Below are 11770 nucleotides of genomic sequence, written 5' to 3'. Positions count from 1 at the left end.
TATATATATATATATATATATATATATATATATATATATATATATATATATATATATATATATATATTCAATAATGGATGGAACTTGGCTCCTAAGGTGATTTTGTTGTTGGAGTGGGACCTCCAGCCATTCTGTCCACCTTTTCCCTTTCTAGACATGTGGTGGTGCATTGGGTAGTGTGGCAACCTTCGTCTTCATCTTTTTGGGTGCAGGCTTGCAAACCTCGTGGAGTAGTTGTGGGGTTTGCTTCTTTGCTGTACCCGACATAGCCATCTGGGCGTAGCTATCTACCCGGGCTGGTGGGTCAGCCAGCATAGCTACACGCTCACTCGGTACCTGGGCTGGTGGACGAGCAGCCTTCCTTTCTTCCATGGCTACAGTCTGCCTAACGACCTGGGGTTGTGGAGCAGCCATCTTTACTACCACCCAGGTTGGTTGGGCAGCCTTCTTTCGTTTCTTTGCTACACCCTTCTGGTTGGGCTGGTTGGGCAACTTTCTTTTTCCTCTTCTTCGATACAACCTGCCAACCGAATTCGTCTGCTGGTGGGTCCGTTTCTTTCATGGATACAACCTCTGTAGCCACTTGGGCTGGCCGGTCAACCTTCGGTTGTAGGTAAAAGTATATATATAGAATAATGTGGTTATCATCAGCAGCCAGAGGCCATTCCTCCCTCCTTGCCTGCAGAGTTCTTGATTTTCTGGAAAGTTCTACGAGATTCTGGTAAGATAAATACCATTGAGAGGACATTGTTAGGGGACAGTCAGGTTCAGTTTAGAGTTGGTTGTGGGATGGTTCTTTTACTGTGTCGTATCAGCCAGATGGGTATTTCTTTTCCTGATTTTCGTTAAAGTTTCTATTTTCTAGAGGCATAATGTAGAACACTATTTTCCCTGAGTTTATCAGTTTTGTTGTTATAATTTCATTATCATCATCAGTCTTATTATTGTTGATGTTAAGATATTTAATGTTATCTTCGTGTTTCCCGTGGAATCGTCTGACATCTTGCTAGAAGACTTTCTGGTCACAATATTTCTGCACTGGGGAGTTGATCGTATTCTTTTATTGCAGGTTTTGTTATTATCTTGCTTTACATTAAGGTCTACTGGAGGTTTTCCCAATGCTGGTTGAACATATGTCCAGCAACAGGAGATGGCGTAAGATACAGTATTGATGAAACTTATCTATCTATATACCTATCTAAATATCGCTCTATCAATCTATCAATCAAACTATCTATCTATCTATCTATCTATCTATCTATCTTTATCTGAAAGTCAACAATAATGAAATCATTGATATATGAAGTATAACAATGTCCTCTCAATGGCAATTATCTCACCAGAATCTTCTAGAACCTTCCAGAAAACTATGAACTCTGCAGGCAAGGAGGGAGGAATGGTCTCCGGCTATTGATAAAACCATATTATTCCATATATATGTTTATACATACATATTTATGTATATATATGAATGTATATATAACGTACAGAATAATGCGGCCATCATCAGTATCGAAGAAAACTGAAAAGATGAGGTCCCACCGAGATTCGAACTCGGATTGCTGGATTTAGAGTCCAGAGTGCTAACCCTTACACCATGGGACCTGATAAGAAAAGATGTGATTTCATCTAAATGTTTTACATATAATCAACCAGAGGCCATTCCTCCCTCCCTGCCTGCAGGGTTCAAGGTTTTCTAGAAGGTTCTCGAAGATTCTGGTAAGATCATTACCTTTGAGAGGTCGTCGTTAGATGACAGTCAGGTTCACTCTATGGTTGGTGTTTGTAGTTGGTTGTCCGAGGATGTTGTTATACTTGATCAATTTTGTAATTGTTGACTTTCAGGTAGGAAGTACTCATTTACGATGCATCCTTGTACTCACAACAACCTTATGAGTCACTTCAAGATTTATATTTACCACAACTGTATCTTCACTACACCATTAAGGTTGAAGTCAATGGTCACATTCACTACAATCTCAACACGACTGGTCTTATACCTAACCCATATTATCACTACATCCATGTACATGTATTTCTTGCAGAATAACGCAGATATCAATGATTTCTGTGAAAATTGACATATACAGACTTACGTATCTATCGATCTATCTAATACCTGTTTTGACATATCTATATCTATCTATCTTTCTAAATCAGAAAGTCAACAACAATATCATTAATGATCGTATAACTACGTCCTCTCAATGGCAGTTCCTACCCAGAATCTTCGAGAACCTTCTAGAAAACCTTGAACCCTGCAGGCAGGGAGGGAGGAGTGGCCTCTGGTTGATTATACGTAAAACATTTAGATGAAATCACATCTTTTCTTATCAGGTCCCATGGTGTAAGGGTTAGCACTCTCGACTTTGGATCCAGCAATCTGAGATCGAATCTCGTTGGCACCTCACCTTTTCAGTTTTCTTAGAAACTGATGATGGAACTGAGCCATATAGTTGACCTTCGATGGACATATATTTCTTACGGCCCACCATTTTATTTAAGTATGAAAATCTCACGGCAGAGAGGAAACGTGTGATATTCAAAATCAAAAGCCGCAATTGCCCTCATGGTAATGGTCGACATGTTTGCAAACAGATGACACAGACATGTGAGAAGTTAGACAAATATGGACGTTCCTGGTTGCTGTATAGCCTAGGTTTATTATCACTTGTAACGAAGGAGAAATGTTGCACATTATTCCACACCTTTTTATCTAGGCTAGGCTAGGCTAGGATGACTAGGGTCCATAACGTAACAGAGCTGGGAAATGCATCATATCGGATCTGTATTTGTGCAAAATGGCGCAAGTTTGTGGAAGTGATTTAAGCAATGCCGGAGAGAATCCACCTCCACCAGAAATAATGTCTCAGACCATACAATATCTGCTGTTGGACGAGCAGGGGACATTAGACCAATATATTCCTGTAGTTTACTGCTCTTCCCAAACACGCAGCAAGACATTCGTAAAAGCGTTAAACTGAACTTTTCCATCGGTTTTCATATCTTTAATTACTTACACCAGTTCCAACAGATGGAAAAAATCATTTGAAAAATCAGAAATTATTTGCCTATAAAAAGCATTTTGATCGATCGTACCAAATATTCAATTATTTCTGTACCCGACAAAATATTCAGTCACTCCTATATCCGACATTTTTCCTGCTGGCTGGTGCCGTTAAAGTCATATGGTAATTTACCGCAATTAGATTATAGATATATTCATCTATATGGAATGGCTCAGCGTGAAGAAACATATATATTTTCACTAAATCCTCCTCTTCACTACACTCCCATCTTCACTACATAGTTCTAACACAACATCTTGACTACACCATTGTATGACCACATTATCATATCTTTGTGTTCTTATCTTCACCACAGCCTCGAAAAAATTGATGTTTTCTTTACACATCAGGGTAGATGGCCATCTTTATGATGACAGAGAACACACATAACATATCAAACCACTTATCTTTAGTCACTTTAATATAATTTCTGCTGATAAAAACGAAGTATAATGACAATCTTTGTCTTCTGTGACGGGACATTGTACAGGTGAAGGAACTGTTGTTAGGCACATGTATTAAACTATTGAGAAATAAACTTAACTGTATTAAAGTATTGACTTCACTATATTAGACTTCTCTATATTAAGCTATGCTAGGATATGATCAGTTCCCAGGTTATATAAGGGCGGGAGCCGGGACGAGAGCATCATTTGAGCTGTGACCTCTGTCGAGTGAACATCTCTGCTCCGCCTTGTAAGCTCCCTCAACCTTTCCTCGAACACCTCAATATAATAATGTTCACCAAGGAGGTAGGACGATCCTCCTTTGTCCAGGAGATGGAATTTGAATATGTCCATGTATTTGACATGGGCTATGGCTGTGTGGATATGGAGGTGGAATACCTAGACGTTGAAGTCATGGATGGAGTGGAATTTGGCTGTGTGGATATGGAGGTGGAATACCCAGAAGTGGAATTGGAGGAAATGGAATATGGGTGAAGCTGGTATGAACCCCACATGGATTTGGTGAAGGTTGACCTCGTAATGTGTTGACGTAAAATAGGTCAACCACTGTGACCATGTGGCGGGGAGGGCCACATCCACCAACCACGAAGCGAGCCCCACCACGGAGAAGTATCCTGGCTGCATCCACGTACGAGAACCACCACGGGATTGCCGTCATCCAGTACCCCTGCTATGCCTCCTACAAGAAGGCACTTCTTGCCAACGTGACACCACTTTCCGTCAACGGTCGCTGTGCAAAAGTGAAACCTCACCGTCCCACTGATGCTGACCAAGTGACCTCACCCACTCAAGTGGCACTGCAGCCCACACGCCCTACCAGACCCACCATCCATGAGGAAATGCAGCCCACCCCACTTGTCAGGCCCACCTTCAGGGAGACATGGCAGGTCTCAAGACCTGTCAGGCACACCATTCAAGACCGACTTGGTCCCCCAACACATGTCAGGCCCAGCGTTCTAGACCGACTGGGACCAATAACACATGACATGTCCTACGTTACAGACCGACTGCACTCCGCACCACGTACGGGCGTTAAAAGGCGTGTCGAGATGACACACGCTCCCCGTGCCAAAAGATTCAGTTGGTGAGGAACCTGAGTTCTTTCTTCCTGTTGGTGCTGCAGGAGAACACGGCCCTAGAGTGGACACTGGATGTGTGTTTGTGTTTGTGTTTGGGTTATCACTGAGGAACCAACACCAAGACAACTTTAGTTTCGCCCCGCCAAGGATTACGTTAATCTAGCGGAAGTCTGGCTTTCTCGCAGTAGTGGATGACACGTAATATCTACGTAGGGACGTTGAAAAACAAAGAAAGAAAAAAAATGGGAACATTATTCCGCCAAAAAAAAAAAAAAATACATAAATTCACGGGGATAATTTCCTTCGGCTTCAAAGAAAAAATGAAACTCTTCCGACGCTACCGTGCCTTCCATAAAGCAACCCTCAAAGAAATCACTTTCTACACAATGCCCAAGGAGTCGGTTAGCCAATCTTCATATGGCTGGGGCTATTCTTCCCTCTGATTGATTCATTTTTCAAGATTAAGGAAAGTTATAATAAAAATATTGTATTGAGTTTCTCCGTTGGCGTCAGGGTAAACACCCATCCCCCCCGAAGCTTGGTTACCTTTCCGTGGTGGGGGGGACTTCATGGATTGGGCAGTAGCAACCATCGTTGGTTGCTTCTGTTCAATCCATGAACGAAAAACCAAGCATCTTGAACGTAATTGTCGTATAAATTCACTTGGTGTCAAAACTGACGCGAAAGTGGTTGTCTCAATTTTGTCAGAAATGTTTGTGCGTTTCGGCCTGATGGCGGGAGTCGGTTTGGCGCTGTGGTCATGAGGGAATACGAGGAAGATTGGCAACCGTCCCAGAAGTAGCTACAGTGAGGCCCAGCAGCTGTCCCTAATACTGTGGAAGGCAGTCATGTAAGGTGTGCAGTGAGGCGCAGCAGTAACAAGGGAAACGGACAACCAAAACAGCAATCTTGATCATCAGGAGGCTATCCAATGCTCAGAGTAGATAAGGACGATTATTGTATGGCTTCGTTCAGAGGATGAAAATCTTAGTATACAAGCTAGGATTTTAAAGTGTCTCAAATCTATGGAGAATAAACAAAAATATATGAAATTATTTCTTATGATATAGTAACCTGTAATGAGGTTAGTGATTTTGTATATTTTATGCAACCTACGTTAACAAAGTTGATCAGGGAATTGGCCAGATATATATATATATATATATATATATATATATATATATATATATATATATATATATATATATATATATATATACAGAAAATTATAGTAATTATAATTTAGAATTGTTATAGGTCAAGATTTGTACGTGAAGCGGAAGACCAAAATATGGTACGGGTCAGCCATTCGTGAGTGTAAGCGACAGCTGTTGATAGTTACTGGCTTTAATTTATGATCATTTATGATATCTATTTTTTACTTTTGTGTTAGCTGTTTTAAGTATTTGTTTTGTTTGCAGACTAAAACTTCTCTTATATGTTATTGTTTCTTGGGAAATTCTAGTTAATCGAGACGTTCATAAAGAATTATTTTTGGTCAGTTTGTTTTGTTTGAACAGACATGCATGGTGGTAAGGGACAGAATAAAAGTTACGGTTTGTTTATATTTGTTATTATTGATTAGTACTTTTCTTTTCATTTCTAACATTAGCTGTTTAAAGTGTTTGTGTTGTATTTAGACAAAGTTCTTTTTCAAATCTTATTGATTACCACATGAAAGCTAGGCTCTATAAGTGTCAAGTAAACAATATGTGATATTTTGAGTTAAGTCGAGGTGCTATTTACCACTGCCGTTTAGATATTTGGGACCCTTGGGGATAGATTTGCCAAGATTATCACGGCCAAATTGACTGGATGGCAACCTAGGAGCTAGGCAGAATTGGATATCATAAAAACCCTAAACAGTCGGTGGTTCCTGGGGCCTACCCTCCATCCTCTTGTAACTACGCTGATGATTACCATTTTGTTCTTTATATTTTTCAGAGGAACAAGACACTTCTGCATCTCTGTAAAGTTAAGGACTCATTGAAATTAATTCTTCAGATATTATCTGCAGTAAAAGGTAAAGTTGACAAGTTACTTTGCTCTTCTTCATAATGGGTCTCCCCTGATGTTTTCAATTAATGTTTAGCCTACCTAAATTTTCCATTCGCACTAATATATTTGGATGGTGTACGCAGACTGTAATTTGAAAGGAATGGCCTCGCTGAGCTCCAAGATGACCATGTTTAAGAGAATACTTTTATTGTGAAGTAAAAATGTCGTACAAGATGTAAATAATTTCCAAAGCTTTTCTCTTTTCCTCATGTTGCCACGTTGTTTAAAGTATTTAGTTGAGCTAGTTTGTTTTTCCTTGAAACTGCATGAAATATTCATATGTGTGTAACTATGATTATTCCATTGATAATTTTATTTCATGGATTTTCCATGCTTTATGCTGATATCTATCTTCTTGTGTTTCATTATTTCATTCTGGTACCAGTTTTCACAACACATTATGTACTTTTGATTCTTATATTTGGAATCCAGTTTATTCTTGCATTATGGCTTCACCAGTCTAGCGACAACAAAATTGGCTGTAATATTACTAATCCATGTAAACTGTTTCATTGTTTATCTTTGCTATGTACTGTACACCTCCAGTTGCCTTTTTTTTGTACCTTGCATCAAACCAATAATTTTCATATGTATTCCTCTCAGTGTTATTGTTTACCAGTAAATTAGTTTATGTACATGATTGCAGTCAGTTTTGTTTTTAAGGTTATTATATTTCTAGTCCTGGACATTTTAGTGTTGTGTGTTCCACATGTTATCTTTAGCTTCTATGTTAGAGGCTATTTTTGTTTCTTATTTGATATATTATATATGGAGAGTCTTCCTACGATCATAATATTATGTTTGTATTAAACCATGTTCACAGCTCCCTTACCGACTGCCACTGTGGTGTTGTGTGTTTTAGTTATCAGTTTTGTTTCTTGAATTAGACCATCGTTGGGATATTGATTTCATCCCATATTTCTACTCCTTGTATATTTCGACATGAAGGATATTATATGGGAAATCTATACTGCCATAACCTTAACAACAATATTGTTTTCCTTTAGTAAGCTTAACAATATTATTTTTCATTTAATGAGCTTAGCAATATCTTTTTCCCATTGGTGTGATTGACAATATTTTTTTCCCTTTACCGCTGCTCTTACTACGTCTCTTCAGAAAACTAGTATAAAAATGGTATTTTCACTTTCAAAGTAATGTAATGACATAACGACTAAAAGATCTGATAACATACCAACCTCTTTAAAGCTAACAGGTGATCAATTTGAGACCTCTCATTCACTGGTATAAAGTTAATTTTTGTGCAGTGTGTTATTTCAGGTTATACTCAGGCATCTGAAGAATTCACACATATGTGTTAACTACAGGGAGGTAATGGCCAGGTCATCTAACTACTAATTCCTGCTTATGACATGTGTTCATAGTGCCAATTATATCAAAACGCACTACTACAATTTATGCTTTAACTGCAGTCATTGGTATCACCTCCACTGTACATCACTGTCATCCACTGGAGACTACTCAGAACACTGGACGTACAGCAACCATTCAGAAAATAACTTACAACACTCCGTCACAAACACCTTCACCTCGAGCACAAATTTCCAATAAACAGCATTACAGAATGCGCATTTTCAGTCTTCACAAATAGATCATTCTACGCCACAGAACTGCAATGACAAACTAAAGATTTTGCAATTCGGTGCTAGTAATGATAAGAACAAATACACAAACATTCTCAGCTAATTAAGAGAATGCAGTATCCTTGTAGCACTCATCTAAGAAGCTAGTCTCACATCCAGATCTCACAGCTGTAAGAAATAACAGACAAAGAGTAGGTACTCATAACACTTATCCACCAAACCACAATTTTCACCATACAACAGCTCACAGACAACAACAATATCCTATAAACACAGTACTAGGTGCAAGATAATCAACATCTGCATACCTCCTCACTCTACATACCCCATAAGATACACTACCCAACAGCAGAACCTCGGTAAGATGCTCCCATTATTAAAGATTTGAATGTCCACTTTGTTCAGCATTCACACTTATGATCTCTGAGGTGAATTTCTTCAACTGTAACTTCTCAGTATACTTAACCTATGCAACCAACCAACCAACCAGACTCCCAGTCAACCACCTCCTGCAGCTAACTTTGTGAAACAACATTCTGCTCACACCAGCATTACATGGAAGGATGCTACGGCAACCATCCTCTGACCACTTACCCATCCTGAGCACACTCCATCCAGCTCACCCAGTCAATGCAAAAGACAGCTACCTGGGTCAGAGGAGTGCAACGTGACGACCACCTGAGTGCTGGATCACTAAACAGGCGTCACTAACCCTCCAGATACCCAGGCGGTTAGTACTGGTAATATACGTCCCTGGTTGTTAGCTTCCTACAAACTACTACCTACTCCCATAAATTACACACATCGTAAAGAAACCACCTTACACATAACCACTCACCATTGATAGAAATCAGAGATCAAATAAATATTCTTAAATAAATCTATCATTAACTTAATCATATAGAGGCAAACAGATAACTGGCACTCCTTCATCAACACAGTGAACCGAAAGACCCACATCACCACTCGTCTCACCAGTCCTCACTCATGAAGCACACCTGACTCATCACAGTAAAATCCATTGTCCCAAAGAACTTACAAACATACTCATGAGATACTTCTCAAAAATTACCCACAAACCAATCTCGCCTTTAAAAAGGAAAGTTGTGAAAAATCTACCCAAAATCCATTCAGAGACAATCGCCCACTTACCCTTCACTCCCAATGATACAAACAGTGCCTTTAAAATCTTAGGGAACTTTCCTCCTACAGACCCTAATAATGTAACAGACTTTCACATGAAACACTATGGTCCATTTGCTAATGGGTTTGGAAGCCTCTCACCAACATGCTCTTGAAGTGGCCCAAATGCAGCAATCACACAACCAGTCTTCCACCACCTAAAACAGTGTACCTGGACAGAAGTCCCACAGACTTTACATATGTAATGAAAATAGATAATTAAGGTTTTTCGTAGTCATTGATTATGTTAAAATTTTAAATTTTCTGAGTCTATTTAGCCTAAATTTTGTGAGTCTATTTAGCGTATGTGAGCACATTAAAAAAAATGGGTAGTAAGGGTAACAATCTGACCTCAACAGGAAATATGTAAACATTGTGTTAGGGATGAATGTTTCACAATCAAAGGTTCAGCTAAGGATTTAAAAACTTCCATTAGTTTCTTATATATTAGATGTCCTCGCTGCTCTGATATCTAGAAACTGTACCTTTGATAGAGGTTATATTTTAACATCCTTTCAGTTCTATGTAGCCCTTAAACTTGCACCTTTAAAATGCATTTTTGTTGCTTAATATTCTGTTTGGTGACTTTCCAAGGCATATTTGAAGGCAAGTCTGCCTCCACATTGATGGATCTATTAGCTCTTGCAAAACAACAGATGCTGCTGTCCTCAAGGCAAATGACCTGTAAGTAGAGAAGGTCAAGAATCATTGTTTAAGCTTATATTTAAGAGAATTGATATGATATACAGTTTGTTTTGCAACTATGTAGCTATTTTCCTGACAGTGGAAAGTAGAATCGGTTTATTTTTCAGAAATCACTTTGATGAATCCTGCCCTGAGCCCTTGCTTGCTTAATTCAAAATGAAGCGCATTAAGATGTTGCAGCAAATAATGGAGAAGACTTACATGCACTTAAGCATACAGATGCTTGACTAGGAAGCATCATAATTTCTAGAAACTGCCAATCCCTCCTCAGAAAAGTCAGCAGACCCTGCAGTCTCAGCCATCTTGTTCAGACCAACAACCCAACTATTCCAAGGTCAAACATAAATGAAACTTTTCTCTGTAATGTGAAAATTCCTGCAGCAATGTAGAACTTTCAGAGCTATGTTGTATATGTTCGTGGTAAAGGCTACTTTAAAATGTCATACATGTTGTAGGGTTTCATATGATGAATCTTTTTTCATGTTCAAAGGAGTAAGTGGTTCTTAAAATAGTGAAGGAGCCCTTTTTTTCGGTTTCTTTGAGAAAAAAGACTTGTCTGCTACTGCTGGCATCATGCCACGCCTGTTTTATGCTGAACTATCATAACATTGTCATATTGACAGAGCAATATGGAGGCTTTAAATACTATGATTTACTTGCACACATACGGGAATCACTAGCAGGGCGCAGCTGGCTATCTAGTGGTGTGCTCACCACCCAACAGTACCAAATAATTTCCTGTCAAGTGGAAAAATGAAACTCTGATCTAACATTTCTCACAGAAACTGAAAACAAGGTGTAGGGAAATGGAATGACAGTGGTCAAAGATAAGAGAAAATGAATTATACTGTAGCATGACAGGCATGAAAGAGCTGGTCTTCAGAAGAGTTAAAACAGAGATTTTATAAGGAATACAATATAAATCTTAAAGTAGAGCTTACAAAAATCCTATAAGGCAACTTGCAATAAGTATGATCTTAGAGCACATAATAATCACAATCCAACCAGGTGTAGCTCTCAAAAACCAATGAGGTAGCAAAGTTGAATAACAATACAAAGGCTAACTGAACAATGTGCAAAGGTGAATAAAAATAATATTCATGTATAGGATTTTTGTAAGCTCTACAGTAAATTTGATGGAAGGTACTAAATTGTTAAGTAAGGGGAGAAATATTTGTAAACTTTCATTTGTTTGTCAAACACAAAGAACATCATCTACATACCTAAACCAAATTGCATTAGAAGGTAAGATATCCTTTAGTAATTTTGTTTCAGAAAATTCCATATAAAGATTGCTTAGTACTGGTCAAAGAGGGTCACCCATTACCATACCAAATTTTTGAGCATAATAATGTCCATTAAATTGAAATACACAGTTTTTTATACACAATTTTATCAGTTCAATGAAATTTGACTTTGAAACAGGTAAATGAATATCATCCAAGACATCAAATAAATATTCTAAAAGGTCATCAACTGGATCTTTAGTGAAAAGTGAGGAAACATCAAAGCTAACTAGTTTAAAATCAAAATTAACATTGATATTGTTTAGCTTGTTGACTAAATCTACATTATTCATGATATTAGAATTTGATACCTTACCCACT

This window comes from Panulirus ornatus, chromosome 12 (genome assembly GCF_036320965.1).
Source record: "Panulirus ornatus isolate Po-2019 chromosome 12, ASM3632096v1, whole genome shotgun sequence".
Lineage (NCBI taxonomy): Eukaryota > Metazoa > Arthropoda > Malacostraca > Decapoda > Palinuridae > Panulirus > Panulirus ornatus.
The sequence above is the reverse complement of the archived record's forward strand: the minus strand, read 5'-3'. Positions refer to the sequence as shown.